This window comes from Solea solea, chromosome 5 (assembly GCF_958295425.1).
Source record: "Solea solea chromosome 5, fSolSol10.1, whole genome shotgun sequence".
NCBI classification, from domain to species: Eukaryota; Metazoa; Chordata; class Actinopteri; order Pleuronectiformes; family Soleidae; genus Solea; species Solea solea.
In genome coordinates this window covers 8,537,987-8,558,308 of record NC_081138.1, presented here as the reverse complement: position 1 = coordinate 8,558,308, position 20,322 = coordinate 8,537,987, and the positions used below count along the sequence as shown (strand labels likewise).

The 20,322-nt window shown below is 35.1% G+C and overlaps 1 protein-coding gene across 1 annotated transcript in view; it reads right to left on the bottom strand.

Annotated features, from left to right (window-relative positions):
• LOC131459952 (uncharacterized) overlaps positions 1-14,514 on the bottom strand; it is a 270,707-nt gene extending 256,193 nt beyond the window's left edge. The window contains exon 1 of the mRNA XM_058630138.1: positions 14,356-14,514. The gene's annotated coding sequence lies outside the window, so the exon portion shown is untranslated. The remainder of the gene's footprint in view (positions 1-14,355) is intronic.
• Positions 14,515-20,322: the final 5,808 nt, after the last annotated feature.

Below are 20,322 nucleotides of genomic sequence, written 5' to 3'. Positions count from 1 at the left end.
CAGCATTATCTCAGCTGAATGCACACAAAAACAGACACAAATAGAAAAACACATCCAAACAGTGAAATCATTGCAAAATCAAACACTGAAGGTATATAACTATATCTTATGAGATGTTAACTTTATTTGTGAGGTTTATGTTATGGGACAATAAAAAAAAGAAAAAAATCAGAAAACAGCTGTATCCCTGCTGAATGCACACAAAAACAGAGACAAATAGAAAAACACATCCAAACAGTGAAATCATTGCAAAATCAAACACTGAAGGTATATAACTATATCTTATAAGATTTTAACTTTATTTGTGAGGTTCATGTTATGGGACAGTAGAAAAATGAAAAAAAGTCCGAAAACAGCCGTATCCCTGCTGAAAGTGCACAAAAACAGACACAAATAGAAAAACACATCCAAACAGTGAAATCATTGCAAAATCAAACACTGAAGGTATATAACTATATCTTATGAGATGTTAACTTTATTTGTGAGGTTTATGTTATGGGACAATAAAAAAATTAAAAAAATCAGAAAACAGCCGTATCCCTGCTGAATGCACACAAAAACAGAGACAAATAGAAAAACACATCCAAACAGTGAAATCATTGCAAAATCAAACACTGAGGGTACCGAAGAATATCTTATAAGATGTTAACTTTATTTGTGAGGTTTATGTTATGGGACAGTAGAAAAATGAAAAAAATTCCGAAAACAGTCGTATTCCAGCTGAATGCGCACAAAAACAGACAAAAATAGAAAAACACATTCAAACAGTGAAATCATTGCAAAATCAAACACTGAAGGTATATAACTATATCTTATGAGATGTTAACTTTATTTGTGAGGTTTATGTTATGGGACAGTAGAAAAATGAAAACAAATCAGAAAACAGTCGTATTCCAGCTGAATGCGCACAAAAACAGACAAAAATAGAAAAACACATTCAAACTTGAAATCATTGCAAAATCAAACACTGAAGGTATATAACTATATCTTATGAGATGTTAACTTTATTTGTGAGGTTTATGTTATGGGACAATAAAAAAAAGAAAAAAATCAGAAAACAGCCGTATCCCTGCTGAATACGCACAAAAACAGAGACAAATAGAAAAACACATCCAAACAGTGAAATCATTGCAAAATAAAACAGTGAAGGTATATAACTATATCTTATAAGATTTAAACTTTATTTGTGAGGTTTATGTTATGGGACAGTAGAAAATGAAAAAAAATCAGAAAACAGACGTATTCCAGCTGAATGCGCACAAAAACGGACACAAATAGAAAAACACATCCAAACAGTGAAATCATTGCAAAATCAAACACTGAGGGTACCAAAGAATATCTTATAAGATGTTAACTTTATTTGTGAGGTTTATGTTATGGGACAGTAGAAAAATGAAAAAAAATCAGAAAACAGTCGTATTCCAGCTGAATGCGCACAAAAACAGACACAAATAGAAAAACACATCCAAACAGTGAAATCATTGCAAAATCAAACACTGAAGGTATATAACTATATCTTATAAGATTTTAACTTTATTTGTGAGGTTTATGTTATGGGACAGTAGAAAAAAATCAAAAAATCAAAAAACAGTCGTATCCTTGCTGAATGCACACAAAAACAGAGACAAATAGAAAAACACATCCAAACAGTGAAATCATTGCAAAATCAAACACTGAAGGTATATAACTATATCTTATGAGATGTTAACTTTATTTGTGAGGTTTATGTTATGGGACAATAAAAAAAAGAAAAAAATCAGAAAACAGCTGTATCCCTGCTGAATGCACACAAAAACAGAGACAAATAGAAAAACACATCCAAACAGTGAAATCATTGCAAAATCAAACACTGAAGGTATATAACTATATCTTATAAGATTTTAACTTTATTTGTGAGGTTCATGTTATGGGACAGTAGAAAAATGAAAAAAAGTCCGAAAACAGCCGTATCCCTGCTGAAAGTGCACAAAAACAGACACAAATAGAAAAACACATCCAATCAGTGAAATCATTATAAATTCAAACACTGAAGGTATATAACTATATCTTATAAGATGTTAACTTTATTTGTGAGGTTTATGTTATGGGAAAGTAGAAAAATGAAAAAAATCCGGAAACAGCCTTAGCTCAGCTGAATGCACACACAAACAGACACCCATAGAAAAACACATCCAAACAGTGAAATCATTGCAAAATCAAACACTGAGGGTACAGAACTAAATCTTTTAAGATGTTAACTTCATTTGTGAGGTTTATGTTATGGGAAAGTAGAAAAATGAAAAAAATCCGGAAACAGCCTTATCTCAGCTGAATGCGCACACAAACAGACACAAAGAGAAAAACACATCCAAACAGTGAAATCATTGCAAAATCAAACACTGAGGGTACAGAACTAAATCTTTTAAGATGTTAACTTCATTTGTGAGGTTTATGTTATGGGAAAGTACAAAAATTAACAAAATCCGGAAACAGCCTTATCTCAGCTGAATGCGCACACAAACAGACACAAATAGAAGAACACATCCCAACAGTGAAATCATTGCAAAATCAAACACTGAGGGTACAGAACTAAATCTTTTAAGATGTTAACTTCATTTGTGAGGTTTATGTTATGGGACAGCAGAAAAATTAAAAAAATCCGGAAACAGCATTATCTCAGCTGAATGCACACAAAAACAGACACAAATAGAAAAATACATCCAAACAGTGAAATCATTGCAAAATCAAACACTGAAGGTATATAACTATATCTTATAAGATGTTAACTTTATTTGTGAGGTTTATGTTATGGGACAGTAGAAAAATGAAAAAAAATCAGAAAATAGTCGTATTCCAGCTGAATGCGCACAAAAACAGACAAAAATAGAAAAACACATTCAAACAGTGAAATCATTGCAAAATCAAACACTGAAGGTATATAACTATATCTTATAAGATTTTAACTTTATTTGTGAGGTTTATGTTATGGGACAGTAGAAAAATGAAAAAAATCAGAAAAAAGCAGTATCCCTGCTGAATGCACACAAAAACAGAGACAAATAGAAAAACACATCCAAACAGTGAAATCATTGCAAAATCAAACACTGAAGGTATATAACTATATCTTATAAGATTTTAACTTTATTTGTGAGGTTTATGTTATGGGACAGTAGAAAAATGAAAAAAATTCCGAAAACAGCCGTATCCCTGCTGAATGCGCACAAAAACAGACACAAATAGAAAAACACATCCAAACAGTAAAATCATTATAAATTCAAACACTGAGGGTACATCAATATACCTTATAATATTGTAACTTCATATTATAGGACAGTAGAAAAAAGATTAAAATACCCTCGATCAGCCTTAGTCCCTGATACACATACGGAAAAATCAGACTCCTGGCTTAATGCCTTTAGGAATTATTACAAAAAACACACCTAAACGGCTGACCTTTGACCTTTCCGAAAGTTACACAGGTCTGAAACTCGGCACCCTAGATTAGCCTTAGTCCCTGATACACATACGGAAAAATCAGACTCCTGGCTCAATGCCTTTAGGAATGAATACAAAAAACACACCCGAACGGCTGACCATTGACCTTTCCGAAGGTTGCACAGGTTTGAAACTCGGCACCCTGGATCAGCCTTAGTCCCTGATACACACACGGAAAAATCAGACTCCTGGCTCAATGCCTTTAGGAATTATTACAAAAAACACACCCGAACGGCTGACCTTTGATCTTTCCAAAGGTTGCACGGGTCTGAAACTTGGCACCCTGGATTAGCCTTAGTCCCTGATACACATACGGAAAAATCAGACTCCTGGCTAAATGCCTTTAGGAATTATTACAAAAAACACACCCGAACGGCTGACCATTGACCTTTTCCGAAAGTTGCACAGGTCTGAAACTCGGCAACCGGGATAAGCTTTAGTCCCTGATACACATACGGAAAAATCAGACTCCTGACTCAATGCCTTTAGGAATTATTACAACAAACACACCAGAGCGCCTGACCTTTGACCTTTCCAAAGGTTGCACGGGTCTGAAACTCGGCACCCTGGATCAGCCAGGAGTCCCTGATACACATACGGAGAAATCAGCATCCGGACTCATTGCCTTTAGGAATTATTGAAGAAAAGACAGTTTCCCACCTTTCTTACGTTTGAATTTTACAGACTGTGTTTTTGGAAGTTTTTTTTGGCCAGGGGGAAAAAAGCCCAAAGTCCTGTGTCCAAAAACTGAAAATCAGGTCATGTCAGACTCTATACAGTCTTAGACTCTTTGGCCAGAGTGGAAGTTTTGGAGGAACTACATTTCTACAGGTCGCAGGAGTGTGAATATTTTATATGTCGTTTGAGGTCCCAAGACGAGCGGAACGACGAGGGTACATTAGTATATCTTATAAGATGTTAACTTTATTTGTGAGGTTTATGTTATGGGACAGTAGAAAATGAAAAAAAATCAGAAAACAGTCGTATTCCAGCTGAATGCGCACAAAAACAGACAAAAATAGAAAAACACATTCAAACAGTGAAATCATTGCAAAATCAAACAATGAAGGTATATAACTATATCTTATGAGATGTTAACTTTATTTGTGAGGTTTATGTTATGGGACAATAAAAAAATGAAAAAAATCAGAAAACAGCCGTATCCCTGCTGAATGCACACAAAAACAGAGACAAATAAAAAACACATCCAAACAGTGAAATCATTGCAAAATCAAACACTGAGGGTACCGAAGAATATCTTATAAGATGTTAACTTTATTTGTGCGGTTTATGTTATGGGACAGTAGAAAAATGAAAAAAAATCAGAAAACAGTCGTATTCCAGCTGAATGCGCACAAAAACAGACAAAAATAGAAAAACACATTCAAACAGTGAAATCATTGCAAAATCAAACACTGAAGGTATATAACTATATCTTATAAGATGTTAACTTTATTTGTGAGGTTTATGTTATGGGACAGTAGAAAAATGAAAAAAATCAGAAAACAGTCGTATTCCAGCTGAATGCGCACAAAACAGACAAAAATAGAAAAACACATTCAAACAGTGAAATCATTGCAAAATCAAACACTGAAGGTATATAACTATATCTTATGAGATGTTAACTTTATTTGTGAGGTGTATGTTATGGGACAATAAAAAAATGAAAAAAGTCAGAAAACAGCCGTATCCCTGCTGAATGCACACAAAAACAGAGACAAATAGAAAAACACATCCAAACAGTGAAATCATTGCAAAATAAAACACTGAAGGTATATAACTATATCTTATAAGATTTAAACTTTATTTGTGAGGTTTATGTTATGGGAAAGTAGAAAAATGAAAAAAATCCGGAAACAGCCTTAGCTCAGCTGAATGCACACACAAACAGACACCCATAGAAAAACACATCCAAACAGTGAAATCATTGCAAAATCAAACACTGAGGGTACAGAACTAAATCTTTTAAGATGTTAACTTCATTTGTGAGGTTTATGTTATGGGAAAGTACAAAAATTAACAAAATCCAGAAACAGCCTTATCTCAGCTGAATGCGCACACAAACAGACACAAATAGAAAAACACATCCAAACAGTGAAATCATTGCAAAATCAAACACTGAGGGTACAGAACTAAATCTTTTAAGATGTTAACTTCATTTGTGAGGTTTATGTTATGGGACAGCAGAAAAATTAAAAAAATCCGGAAACAGCATTATCTCAGCTGAATGCACACAAAAACAGACACAAATAGAAAAACACATCCAAACAGTGAAATCATTGCAAAATCAAACACTGAAGGTATATAACTATATCTTATACGATGTTAACTTTATTTGTGAGGTTTATGTTATGGGACAGTAGAAAAATGAAAAAAATTCCGAAAACAGTCGTATTCCAGCTGAATGCGCACAAAAACAGACAAAAATAGAAAAACACATTCAAACAGTGAAATCATTGCAAAATCAAACACTGAAGGTATATAACTATATCTTATGAGATGTTAACTTTATTTGTGAGGTTTATGTTATGGGACAATAAAAAAAAGAAAAAAATCAGAAAACAGCTGTATCCCTGCTGAATGCACACAAAAACAGAGACAAATAGAAAAACACATCCAAACAGTGAAATCATTGCAAAATCAAACACTGAAGGTATATAACTATATCTTATGAGATGTTAACTTTATTTGTGAGGTTTATGTTATGGGACAATAAAAAAAAGAAAAAAATCAGAAAACAGCTGTATCCCTGCTGAATGCACACAAAAACAGAGACAAATAGAAAAACACATCCAAACAGTGAAATCATTGCAAAATCAAACACTGAAGGTATATAACTATATCTTATAAGATTTTAACTTTATTTGTGAGGTTCATGTTATGGGACAGTAGAAAAATGAAAAAAAGTCCGAAAACAGCCGTATTCCAGCTGAATGCGCACAAAAACTGACAAAAATAGAAAAACACATTCAAACAGTGAAATCATTGCAAAATCAAACACTGAAGGTATATAACTATATCTTATGAGATGTTAACTTTATTTGTGAGGTTTATGTTATGGGACAATAAAAAAAAGAAAAAAATCAGAAAACAGCCGTATCCCTGCTGAATGCGCACAAAAACAGAGACAAATAGAAAAACACATCCAAACAGTGAAATCATTGCAAAATCAAACACTGAAGGTATATAACTATATCTTATAAGATTTTAACTTTATTTGTGAGGTTTATGTTATGGGACAGTAGAAAAATGAAAAAAATCAGAAAAAAGCAGTATCCCTGCTGAATGCACACAAAAACAGAGACAAATAGAAAAACACATCCAAACAGTGAAATCATTGCAAAATCAAACACTGAAGGTATATAACTATATCTTATAAGATTTAAACTTTATTTGTGAGGTTTATGTTATGGGAAAGTAGAAAAATTAAAAAAATCCGAAAACAGCCGTATCCCTGCTGAATGCGCACAAAAACAGACACAAATAGAAAAACACATCCAAACAGTGAAATCATTATAAATTCAAACACTGAAGGTATATAACTATATCTTATAAGATGTTAACTTTATTTGTGAGGTTTATGTTATGGGAAAGTAGAAAAATGAAAAAAATCCGGAAACAGCCTTAGCTCAGCTGAATGCACACACAAACAGACACCCATAGAAAAACACATCCAAACAGTGAAATCATTGCAAAATCAAACACTGAGGGTACATAACTAAATCTTTTAAGATGTTAACTTCATTTGTGAGGTTTATGTTATGGGAAAGTACAAAAATTAACAAAATCCAGAAACAGCCTTATCTCAGCTGAATGCGCACACAAACAGACACAAATAGAAAAACACATCCAAACAGTGAAATCATTGCAAAATCAAACACTGAGGGTACAGAACTAAATCTTTTAAGATGTTAACTTCATTTGTGAGGTTTATGTTATGGGACAGCAGAAAAATTAAAAAAATCCGGAAACAGCATTATCTCAGCTGAATGCACACAAAAACAGACACAAATAGAAAAACACATCCAAACAGTGAAATCATTGCAAAATCAAACACTGAAGGTATATAACTAAATCTTTTATAAGATGTTAACTTTATTTGTGAGGTTTATGTTATGGGACAGTAGAAAATGAAAAAAAATCAGAAAACAGACGTATTCCAGCTGAATGCGCACAAAAACGGACACAAATAGAAAAACACATTCAAACAGTGAAATCATTGCAAAATCAAACACTGAAGGTATATAACTATATCTTATACGATGTTAACTTTATTTGTGAGGTTTATGTTATGGGACAGTAGAAAAATGAAAAAAAATCAGAAAACAGTCGTATTCCAGCTGAATGCGCACAAAAACAGACAAAAATAGAAAAACACATTCAAACAGTGAAATCATTGCAAAATCAAACACTGAAGGTATATAACTATATCTTATGAGATGTTAACTTTATTTGTGAGGTTTATGTTATGGGACAATAAAAAAAAGAAAAAAATCAGAAAACAGCTGTATCCCTGCTGAATGCACACAAAAACAGAGACAAATAGAAAAACACATCCAAACAGTGAAATCATTGCAAAATCAAACACTGAAGGTATATAACTATATCTTATGAGATGTTAACTTTATTTGTGAGGTTTATGTTATGGGACAGTAGAAAAATGAAAAAAAGTCCGAAAACAGCCGTATCCCTGCTGAAAGTGCACAAAAACAGACACAAATAGAAAAACACATCCAAACAGTGAAATCATTGCAAAATCAAACACTGAAGGTATATAACTATATCTTATGAGATGTTAACTTTATTTGTGAGGTTTATGTTATGGGACAATAAAAAAATTTAAAAAATCATAAAACAGCCATATCCCTGCTGAATGCACACAAAAACAGAGACAAATAGAAAAACACATCCAAACAGTGAAATCATTGCAAAATCAAACACTGAGGGTACCGAAGAATATCTTATAAGATGTTAACTTTATTTGTGAGGTTTATGTTATGGGACAGTAGAAAAATGAAAAAAATTCCGAAAACAGTCGTATTCCAGCTGAATGCGCACAAAAACAGACAAAAATAGAAAAACACATTCAAACAGTGAAATCATTGCAAAATCAAACACTGAAGGTATATAACTATATCTTATGAGATGTTAACTTTATTTGTGAGGTTTATGTTATGGGACAGTAGAAAAATGAAAACAAATCAGAAAACAGTCGTATTCCAGCTGAATGCGCACAAAAACTGACAAAAATAGAAAAACACATTCAAACAGTGAAATCATTGCAAAATCAAACACTGAAGGTATATAACTATATCTTATGAGATGTTATCTTTATTTGTGAGGTTTATGTTATGGGACAATAAAAAAAAGAAAAAAATCAGAAAACAGCCGTATCCCTGCTGAATGCGCACAAAAACAGAGACAAATAGAAAAACACATCCAAACAGTGAAATCATTGCAAAATCAAACACTGAAGGTATATAACTATATCTTATAAGATTTTAACTTTATTTGTGAGGTTTATGTTATGGGACAGTAGAAAAATGAAAAAAATCAGAAAAAAGCAGTATCCCTGCTGAATGCACACAAAAACAGAGACAAATAGAAAAACACATCCAAACAGTGAAATCATTGCAAAATCAAACACTGAAGGTATATAACTATATCTTATAAGATTTTAACTTTATTTGTGAGGTTTATGTTATGGGACAGTAGAAAAATGAAAAAAATTCCGAAAACAGCCGTATCCCTGCTGAATGCGCACAAAAACAGACACAAATAGAAAAACACATCCAAACAGTAAAATCATTATAAATTCAAACACTGAGGGTACATCAATATACCTTATAATATTGTAACTTCATATTATAGGACAGTAGAAAAAAGATTAAAATACCCTCGATCAGCCTTAGTCCCTGATACACATACGGAAAAATCAGACTCCTGGCTTAATGCCTTTAGGAATTATTACAAAAAACACACCTAAACGGCTGACCTTTGACCTTTCCGAAGGTTACACAGGTCTGAAACTCGGCACCCTAGATTAGCCTTAGTCCCTGATACACATACGGAAAAATCAGACTCCGGGCTCAATGCCTTTAGGAATGATTACAAAAAACACACCCGAACGGCTGACCATTGACCTTTCCGAAGGTTGAACAGGTTTGAAACTCGGCACCCTGGATCAGCCTTAGTCCCTGATACACACGGAAAAATCAGACTCCTGGCTCAATGCCTTTAGGAATTATTACAAAAAACACACCCGAACGGCTGACCTTTGATCTTTCCAAAGGTTGCACGGGTCTGAAACTCGGCACCCTGGATTAGCCTTAGTCCCTGATACACATACGGAAAAATCAGACTCCTGGCTAAATGCCTTTAGGAATTATTACAAAAAACACACCCGAACGGCTGACCATTGACCTTTTCCGAAAGTTGCACAGGTCTGAAACTCGGCAACCGGGATAAGCTTTAGTCCCTGATACACATACGGAAAAATCAGACTCCTGACTCAATGCCTTTAGGAATTATTACAACAAACACAACAGAGCGGCTGACCTTTGACCTTTCCAAAGGTTGCACGGGTCTGAAACTCGGCACCCTGGATCAGCCAGGAGTCCCTGATACACATACGGAGAAATCAGCATCCGGACTCATTGCCTTTAGGAATTATTGAAGAAAAGACAGTTTCCCACCTTTCTTACGTTTGAATTTTACAGACTGTGTTTTTGGCAGTTTTTTTTGGCCAGGGGGAAAAAAGCCCAAAGTCCTGTGTCCAAAAACTGAAAATCAGGTCATGTCAGACTCTATACAGTCTTAGACTCTTTGGCCAGAGTGGAAGTTTTGGAGGAACTACATTTCTACAGGTCGCAGGAGTGTGAATATTTTATATGTCGTTTGAGGTCCCAAGACGAGCGGAACGACGAGGGTACATTAGTATATCTTATAAGATGTTAACTTTATTTGCGAGGTTTATGTTATGGGACAGTAGAAAATGAAAAAAAATCAGAAAACAGTCGTATTCCAGCTGAATGCGCACAAAAACAGACAAAAATAGAAAAACACATTCAAACAGTGAAATCATTGCAAAATCAAACAATGAAGGTATATAACTATATCTTATGAGATGTTAACTTTATTTGTGAGGTTTATGTTATGGGACAATAAAAAAATGAAAAAAATCAGAAAACAGCCGTATCCCTGCTGAATGCACACAAAAACAGAGACAAATAAAAAACACATCCAAACAGTGAAATCATTGCAAAATCAAACACTGAGGGTACCGAAGAATATCTTATAAGATGTTAACTTTATTTGTGCGGTTTATGTTATGGGACAGTAGAAAAATGAAAAAAAATCAGAAAACAGTCGTATTCCAGCTGAATGCGCACAAAAACAGACAAAAATAGAAAAACACATTCAAACAGTGAAATCATTGCAAAATCAAACACTGAAGGTATATAACTATATCTTATAAGATGTTAACTTTATTTGTGAGGTTTATGTTATGGGACAGTAGAAAAATGAAAAAAATCAGAAAACAGTCGTATTCCAGCTGAATGCGCACAAAAACAGACAAAAATAGAAAAACACATTCAAACAGTGAAATCATTGCAAAATCAAACACTGAAGGTATATAACTATATCTTATGAGATGTTAACTTTATTTGTGAGGTTTATGTTATGGGACAATAAAAAAATGAAAAAAGTCAGAAAACAGCCGTATCCCTGCTGAATGCACACAAAAACAGAGACAAATAGAAAAACACATCCAAACAGTGAAATCATTGCAAAATAAAACACTGAAAGTATATAACTATATCTTATAAGATGTTAACTTTATTTGTGAGGTTTATGTTATGGGAAAGTAGAAAAATGAAAAAAATCCGGAAACAGCCTTAGCTCAGCTGAATGCGCACACAAACAGACACCCATAGAAAAACACATCCAAACAGTGAAATCATTGCAAAATCAAACACTGAGGGTACAGAACTAAATCTTTTAAGATGTTAACTTCATTTGTGAGGTTTATGTTATGGGAAAGTACACAAATTAACAAAATCCGGAAACAGCCTTATCTCAGCTGAATGCGCACACAAACAGACACAAATAGAAAAACAAATCCAAACAGTGAAATCATTGCAAAATCAAACACTGAGGGTACAGAACTAAATCTTTTAAGATGTTAACTTCATTTGTGAGGTTTATGTTATGGGAAAGTACAAAAATTAACAAAATCCGGAAACAGCCTTATCTCAGCTGAATGCGCACACAAACAGACACAAATAGAAGAACACATCCCAACAGTGAAATCATTGCAAAATCAAACACTGAGGGTACAGAACTAAATCTTTTAAGTTGTTAACTTCATTTGTGAGGTTTATGTTATGGGACAGCAGAAAAATTAAAAAAATCCAGAAACAGTCTTATCTCAGCTGAATGCGCACACAAACAGACACCAATAGAAAAACACATCCAAAACAGTGAAATCATTGCAAAATCAAACACTGAGGGTACAAAACTAAATCTTTTAAGATGTCAACTTCATTTGTGAGGTTTATGTTATGGGAAAGTAGAAAAATGAAAAAAATCCGGAAACAGCCTTATCTCAGCTGAATGCGCACACAAACAGACACCAATAGAAAAACACATCCAAACAATGAAATCTTTGCAAAATCAAACACTGAGGGTACAAAACTAAATCTTTTAAGATGTTAACTTCATTTGTGAGGTTTATGTTATGGGAAAGTAGAAAAATGAAAAAAATCCGGAAACAGCCTTATCTCAGCTGAATGCGCACACAAACAGACACCAATAGAAAAACACATCCAAACAGTGAAATCATTGCAAAATCAAACACTGAGAGTACAGAAGTATATCTTATAAGATGTACATTTCATTTGTTCAGTTAACTATATGGTTATTTGTAATAATCAAACTTCAAAAAAATATTTTTTCTACAATGTTTTTTTCAACAAATGTTGCTTTCACAGCACACATTATTGTTGTAATCATATCATTATTATAAATATTATTATTATTATTGCTGTTAATATTATTATTGTTATCATCACCATCATTATATTTATATCATTAATACATTGACATTATATTAACATAAAAAAACAAAAACTTGCGCACTCATTCTATTGGGAACAATGACATGATGATGCTGTAGGGCCACCTTCAGCATTCGCTTCCGATTTTCATTAAGTTTCGATTCCACCTTAAAAAAATGCACGTTTCGGCCAGTAGGGAGAAGTGCAAATTCAGAAATGGTTGCAATAGAATTCAGTCAGCATTCATATTTGAGATGGACTTTCTCCTATAGTCCAAAGTTGATATGGACATATAGGGGATCACTGGAAAAATAAGGAGCTGTAGTATGCAAAGCAGGTGACATATTTCATGGGAAATCATATTAGGCCACTAGAGGGCAGTGCAAAGTCACAAATTGTTGCAAAATAATTGTCAAAATCTTGACTTTTGAGCTTGATTTTCTCCAAAATTCTCAAACCAGGAAAATTCATCACAAATACCCGATCACGATATGACAATATCAAAATTCTAAGATCATATCTTGTCTCATGTCATGATATAGCTATAATATTGTCATGCCTTCCTCATCATAGTTCACATTCCATTTGTCAGGGATAAAATATGAATCCATAACCCATTTTGAGAGGCAGGTTCTCATAAGGTTGGGATGTGTCAACTATTTGGGTTGCCACTGATGGGTAGACTCCCCTGTTTAAATGTTGGAGTTTAGTATTTTGGGCAACACCATGTTAGTTTTTGAAACCAGAAACAACCATAGTTATAAGAGAAGGGATGGATACTGATAGCTTGTCCACTACAAATCCACCTATAACTGCAACTTTGCAAACATGAAATGCAGAGCTGTCAATCACACACGGTGGGACTGACAGCTCTGCATTTAAATGTAAAATTAAATTTACATTGTGGACATGCAGCTCTACTGAAGAGGAACTAAGACCATAAACCCTTTAGAACAATGTATGCAGGGCACCAGACTAACTTTTTACTAGGAGCACAGTAGCCCCCCCTATAACTGAATGTTTTAGGAGAGCAAGCAGAACATTTAGGGGCGCACACCTTAAACATTTCCTCTCATTTTCACTGTATTACTGATCAATACTCCGATAATAATTGAATAAATTGCAATGTGCTGTTTAGAATTCCCAGTGAATTTTTATTGTGCACTTGTTTGTTAAAGAATAAGATCACATAAGAGACATTAAGTGTACATAAAATACCATCACTGTCACTACAGTACAATTATTAACTAGAAGTGGCCCGGTACTGTCCAGTACACAGAACCGGCCCTTTTATTTGTGTACTGGCACATTTCACAAGATGCCGGTAATCTCTTATCAGTCCACTTGATTATGGTCCAGAGCAATAATGTCTCAGGGTACACTATGTGATGTTCACCTGTTCTCGCAAAAGTCAAGTGTTTATTCCTTGAGTTTGGAGTTTTTATTTTCTATCTAATCTCTATCTGGAAGACGACCGCTGTGGCGACCATCATCATGCTTCAAAAGCATGAGTTAGCTCATCCACACACTCATACTTTCTGATATAATAAAAATAAACATGGAGCTGGCAAGTTGAGGCTTGAAAATATCAGAGGACGATGCACAGAAGGGATGAATCTGGGATATAGCCCGGTATCCTGGACTCTTGCTCAAAAATTAATAAATTGATAAAGTTGAACCTGAATTTTCCTTAACACTAAAACAAGGCCAGACCAAAAGTTTCACTCCCAGGGCTGGAGTATGCCAGGTGTAATATTATTAGATATTAATGTAGATGTTATGCAAGAATTTGATGCACAAGCCTGTTTTCTTTGTGTATTACCTTAATGACTCTGTCCTGGCAGTGCTGGATGATCTAACACAGCTCCTCTGTACCCTGAGACTCGAGACTCTGATGAAGGATCTGCTCAAACATCTAGTAAAACAGAATTTGTAGTTTTGTACCTAACTTTGTGACATACATGCATGTAACACCAGACAAACTGACTCATATAGGAATATCCCATGAAATAATGTGATAATGTACTACACCCAGGTCCACAGTCTGTATTGTGGCATGTTTAACTGTTTAACTGTCCACTGAGTTATCAAACCGCCAAAAGATGTTCGCCTTTAGTTCTACTGTGTCCTTGATCAATGCCACAGTCAGAACCTCATCATTCAACTATTTGACAAACTCTAGTCAAACAGGAGCTACAGTGTAGGAAAATGATCAAGAAATAAAATGAGTGTCAATAAAATGATTAGCTCTCATAGAAACTTCCCATTGTGTTAACCAGTTAACCAATAACCTATATTAGACTGGTTAGTCAGTAGTTGAGGTTTCACCTCTCTCATGGGGATCTGGGCCCTTTGGACAAACACTGACGGGCTGCTCATGTCAAACTGTTGCTGCAGACCCTCAAGGCTCAGGTTCACCACCTTCTCATAGCAGCTGTGCATCTTAACTGGATGGAAAGCCAGCAAGGAGATCTTCATGTGCTAAGGAGGAAGACAAGAAGGGAGAGGAAGAGATGGATGAGGCATGGACAGATTTGGGAAAAATGTATAATTGTGTCTCACAATAAATATACTACTGCAAAAGTATCACTAATGTTACACTAGACAAATGCTGTTTAAATCACAAACATATTTGGAATAGGAGTATAGGAATTGCGGATAGATAACATTTGTTTTGTAAAGATCCAGATTCTTGTGCTTCAACTGCGAAAATCAGAGTGCATTTTCTATACATAATCATCATATATTGTGCTTCAATTTAAGCACATTCTCATGTTATGGGTTTTATTTAAAGCGACACAATTTTCAACCTTCACGTAATGTCTCTAAGCAGGGATGGGAAGTATTTCTGATACATGTATTAAAAAAAATACATATTTCAAATACAAAATATGCTCTTTTCTGGAGATGATGAAAAATTCCTTCAGATTTTGTACCAATATATTTCCATTATGTGTATTTTATTTAAAATACTGTAACATACATCCTTTGAAAAAAAGTGATGACATAAGAAGACAAATTGCAGGATGCTGCTTCAGATTGGACGTCATGGTGCTTGTGCCTACTTTAATTTGCCAGGACTTGTTAAGATCACAATTAGTCTACATAAGAATTGAATTGAGTCAAGCGATTACCGTCAGAGCTGAGTTTCAAGACTTTAGAACTCACTCTGTCGTTTACATCGATGACAGTGTTAAAGTCGCCACATAATAATTTTGTATCCGACCAATAGCGGTTCTTTAAGTCTTTTAAAAAGTTGAAAAATGTTTGTTCTCTCATGAGAGGTGTACACGTGTATCGTTCGTATTTTTTCTCCTCGGTAAAAACAATCCAACATGAGCAATCTACAAGGAATTAAATTAGGAAATCATTCGTTTTACGAATAATAGTGACATCACCAGTTTTAGAAAAAAGATCCCACCATCAGCTTTACTTTCGCCAATAGAAATTACACTTAGACCTTTGTTCCACATGCTGGATACCTTTACTCTTTACTTGTGTTCAGTCTCAGTTCTTGACAACATAATATGTCAAAGTCAGTTTTCAACAAGAATTTAATTTGTTGGGCTCTAAAAGAATTTGATTGGATGCCATGGGCATTCCAAGATGAAACTTTGGGGAAGGTCATAAATGTTTGGGGGGAAGCTATGGTGTGGGTTTGTCGTCATTTTAGAATATATATATATATTTATATATATTTATATATATTTATTTAATAACAAGCTTTTCTTTTCTTTTTCTCTACCTCTACAAAAGGTGTTTCATGATCATCATCAGGCTCTGGAGCAGTAAATCAGGAGTGGGAGAGAAAGAGCCAAAGTTGTTGCTGTAAGGGGGGCTCTCTGCTACAGCCTGCGGGTACAGCGGGGTGCTGCCGACTCGCTGACCCTGACCCTTATACCTATTCCAAGCCCCACCAGTAGATGTCCCCCAAACCCCAATTTATGAGCTGGAATAAAATTATATCAAAGTTTAGTTGGGGTGGCAAAAGACCCACGATAAGACTGGAAACTCTCCAGCTGCCAAAAGAAGAAGGAGGGATGAGACTTCCAAAATTAAAGGAATACTACCATGCGGCCCAATTGAGATATATTGTAGGTTGGTGCAAACCAGACACAGTGAAATGAAATAGAAAAAGGGTTTGGAGAAAACCCAGTACAGAATATAATTGGGGATAAAGAAACATACAAGAAGATTCAAAACCAAATAGACACAATCACGATGTTCACATACAAAATATGGTTCAGCATAATAAAAAAATATAAGATACAGAAAGACACTAATTTATTGAATATGATAGCAATTTTACACCGACTAGGTACGATATAGGATTTAAACAGTGGACAACCAAGGGAATCACAGCATGGTGTGTTTTGGTGAAAGATGGACAGCTTGAGAGTTTCCAAAATATGACAGAAAAAAAGGATTTAGATAATCAATCATGAATTCTGTGGATTCCTGCAACTTAGAGACTACTATATGAAAGAGATCAGGATGGACCCCTCCTGAGAAGTGAATAGTGTGATCCAGATCATCATAATCAACGCATACAAAGAAACCACAATTAGAATTATATTGGGACTATATAAAAAATTGCTACAAAATACGTAAAAAAAAGATGGGAATCAGGATTTAACATAAAACTTAGTGATGAAGATTGGCTAAGATTGGTATAATCTGCCAGACATTAGCCTCATGTATCAAAGTAATTTTGAAGCAGAAACATATTTAGGTTACAAGGTCAGAGCTGCAGTGACTTCCTGACAAGTACAAATGAGCATTTCATGGGTTGTACTGACAACAGATATGACAAATGTTGGGTGGCTGGGAGATTTTTTTTTAATCAGTCTTGAATATGTCAAAGATTACCCACAATATTAACTTTGAAGCATTGTTAGTTGTGTGTAGCATCAGATAAAACATGTACTCCCTCCCCTCTTAATTTGAAAAGAGGACATTTGTTATATGGAAATGACTGAATATGTGGTAGTTTTGAGGAGGACTGATGCAGGACAAAAGTATTAATCTTTTATGACAACAATTCTTGGGAGTGAACATTCCTGCCATATACTCAAGTGTATGGTGAAAACAATGTTCAGTGTTCTATTGATCTATTAATAAAATGTTTTCATTTGAATTCCAATTTGCCAAGAGACCTTCTTACAAGAAAGTGTGCCATATGCACTAACACAGTGGAAATGAATCATAATGAAGCCTGAGGGTTAAGGAAACAGTTTGTCATCAACTAAATACTGTAGGTGTCCAAAGCCTGAGGGTCAACCTCTTTCCCCGGATGAAGCAGAATCCAGTCACGTTAACTGTGAGTTGTAAGAATGGAAAAGACTGTCATAAAAAAAAAAAAATAATTACAACACCCACACTATATCAACATTCAGAGTGGACCTAATTTTTAAGAATAGAGGGATAGATTTAGTGTATAGCCTAGTTGTTAAATAGACAGGATACCTGCAGCAGCAGCACCAGCGAAGCTCTCTGAACAGATCAGCAATGTGACCCACAGTCCTCACAACCGAAGACGCAGCCGAAACACAGCAAGCGGTTCCGCGAAAACGGGAGCTTTGCAGCTGCGGGTCCGGGTGAGAGGACATCGGTTCTCACAGCGGAACTGTTCAGACAGAAAGTCTGGCTCCCGTTTAACGTCGCAGACAACACCATCTCAGCGATAGGATACTGACTGCATTTAAACACTAAACTTTCGCAAAAAACAGCAAAGCGAAAAAGAAAAAAAAGAGCATGGAACATTTACATGTGCATATATTATTATTAACTATATTTCGATTAATGCGTGTGTGTTTAAATACATGTGTATGTATGTATTTTCAATGAGTGAAAAGACGTAGTTACTGTAATTAACGAACACATTTTAGCAACAACTCTTTAGCCACCTGGCCTGCTCATTATAATAATGTTAAATTTCACTTACCTCTACATTTTTGAGCATCTTCCTGTGACATGTGTCGTTTTTGTCAGGCTTCCTTCTTCTTCTGAACGATAGGTGATGAGTTGATGATGCAGGAAAAGACCTCACTGACACAGGACTTGTACTGAACAAAGGGATTTTATTTAGTTACAAGTCAGGCGTCAGAACCAAGCCGCCACAGCAGCTTGGGAGAATGTGCTCCTGCCGAATCTCCGAACAATTCTGCCTCAGAAAAGCAAAAACCAACACTATATAGATTCTCTAACACTCCTATTTGCAGGCATCACATGTTTCGACCCCCGCCTTTCTCCTTTTTCTATAATACAACAACTTGAAAAACAAGTTGGGTCCAGATATTCCATACTGTCCCATGATCTTTAAATTGGACAATATCACCATTTAGTCAAACAAGAGACATCTATATTTCCTAACTAACCATATCCAAGACAGACCCTCAAGCTTCTTATCCTATACAGGATGCCTATTGTACAACCTATGGTCTGACTTGTCATGTGTCCAAGAGACCCTCTTGTCTCATGTTTACTTATTAATGTCAATCTTTAATACATTTAAGTATTAAACATTAGCTGTGTTAATGTGTTCTTCTTAGTTCATATACTTCATTCCCCCCTTCGGGACTCCGTAGAGTCTCGAAAACGCAGAATAATTAACACAACTATGTCGCTTAGTCGCATTGACATAATAACGCTTGCCTGCTTGCTTCAACAAAATTCCCTTCATTCAGTCTTTTATCTAACTTGAGAAACAGTTTGAAACTTCAAATCAGCTAATTGAGTAATTTCCTATTTGATGTCCTATTCGCACATTATTTTAACTATTTTAGACTAGGTAAACTAATCATCTACCTTACTTAAATCAAATTCGGCTATACTTAGCCACATCCGTCGATCTCCTTCCAGCCACACTTCTTTAAAACAAATACTCTTTAAGTGTAGGTGTAAGGGAACCTAGGATCAGCTGTTATCTCCCAATCAGAAAAACCACCCCTCCTAAAAGGTGGGAAAAAGACTAGGAGACCTTTTCCAATATAAAATTGGAGAAACTCCCATCCTTGAGCCAATCAGGAAAAGAAGTCTCCATTGAAATTTAACAATTACCATCTATATTCTGATTTTATGACCCTTTGCCAATTGGTCATATAATTCACATTTTCTCTATCGATGTTATCAAACAGTAATATTGATGTACAACAGAAAGATTTCAAACATCTATATCAATGTCAGAGATTATGTCACAAAAACAAAATTCAGGTTTCTGTATGTAAACCATTCACAATCATATCATTCCATGTGTTATTTGAACTTCAAACTTCAGTAGTGTTGCCTCCTAATACAATGTAATATAATGTAATGTCCAGAGTACGTTGAATCAGTGTATCCATACTGTCGTGTTCAGGGCCCCCAGTCCATTCTTTCCTTTGCTGCTGTTTTGAGCCGTTGCTCCCTTGTACTTGAAGATGTTCAAGTTTGAAAAACCATTCAAACCAGTTTGTTCGATTGACACAACGGCATGTTTCTTTAGCCTGGATTGCTGATGATGTTGGTCTCATCGCAGTACAGGATTCTTCTTTCACTGGCTCATTCCACTTCCCTTTGGACCCTCTTCTGGTGCATGGGTTCACAGACAGCATGAGTCAACTTCCTTGTCTTGAGCCAGGAAACCACCATCTTTTCTGAAAGTAAACAGACCTACAGACAAGACTATGGAGGGCAGTCAGCTAATGTGGGTTATTTGCTAAAAACAATGCAGCAGCAATATTAGCATAGGTCGACCTGTTAGCATTTCATGCGGCATTAGCACTGGTGTGAATTAGCATGCAGTGACTCA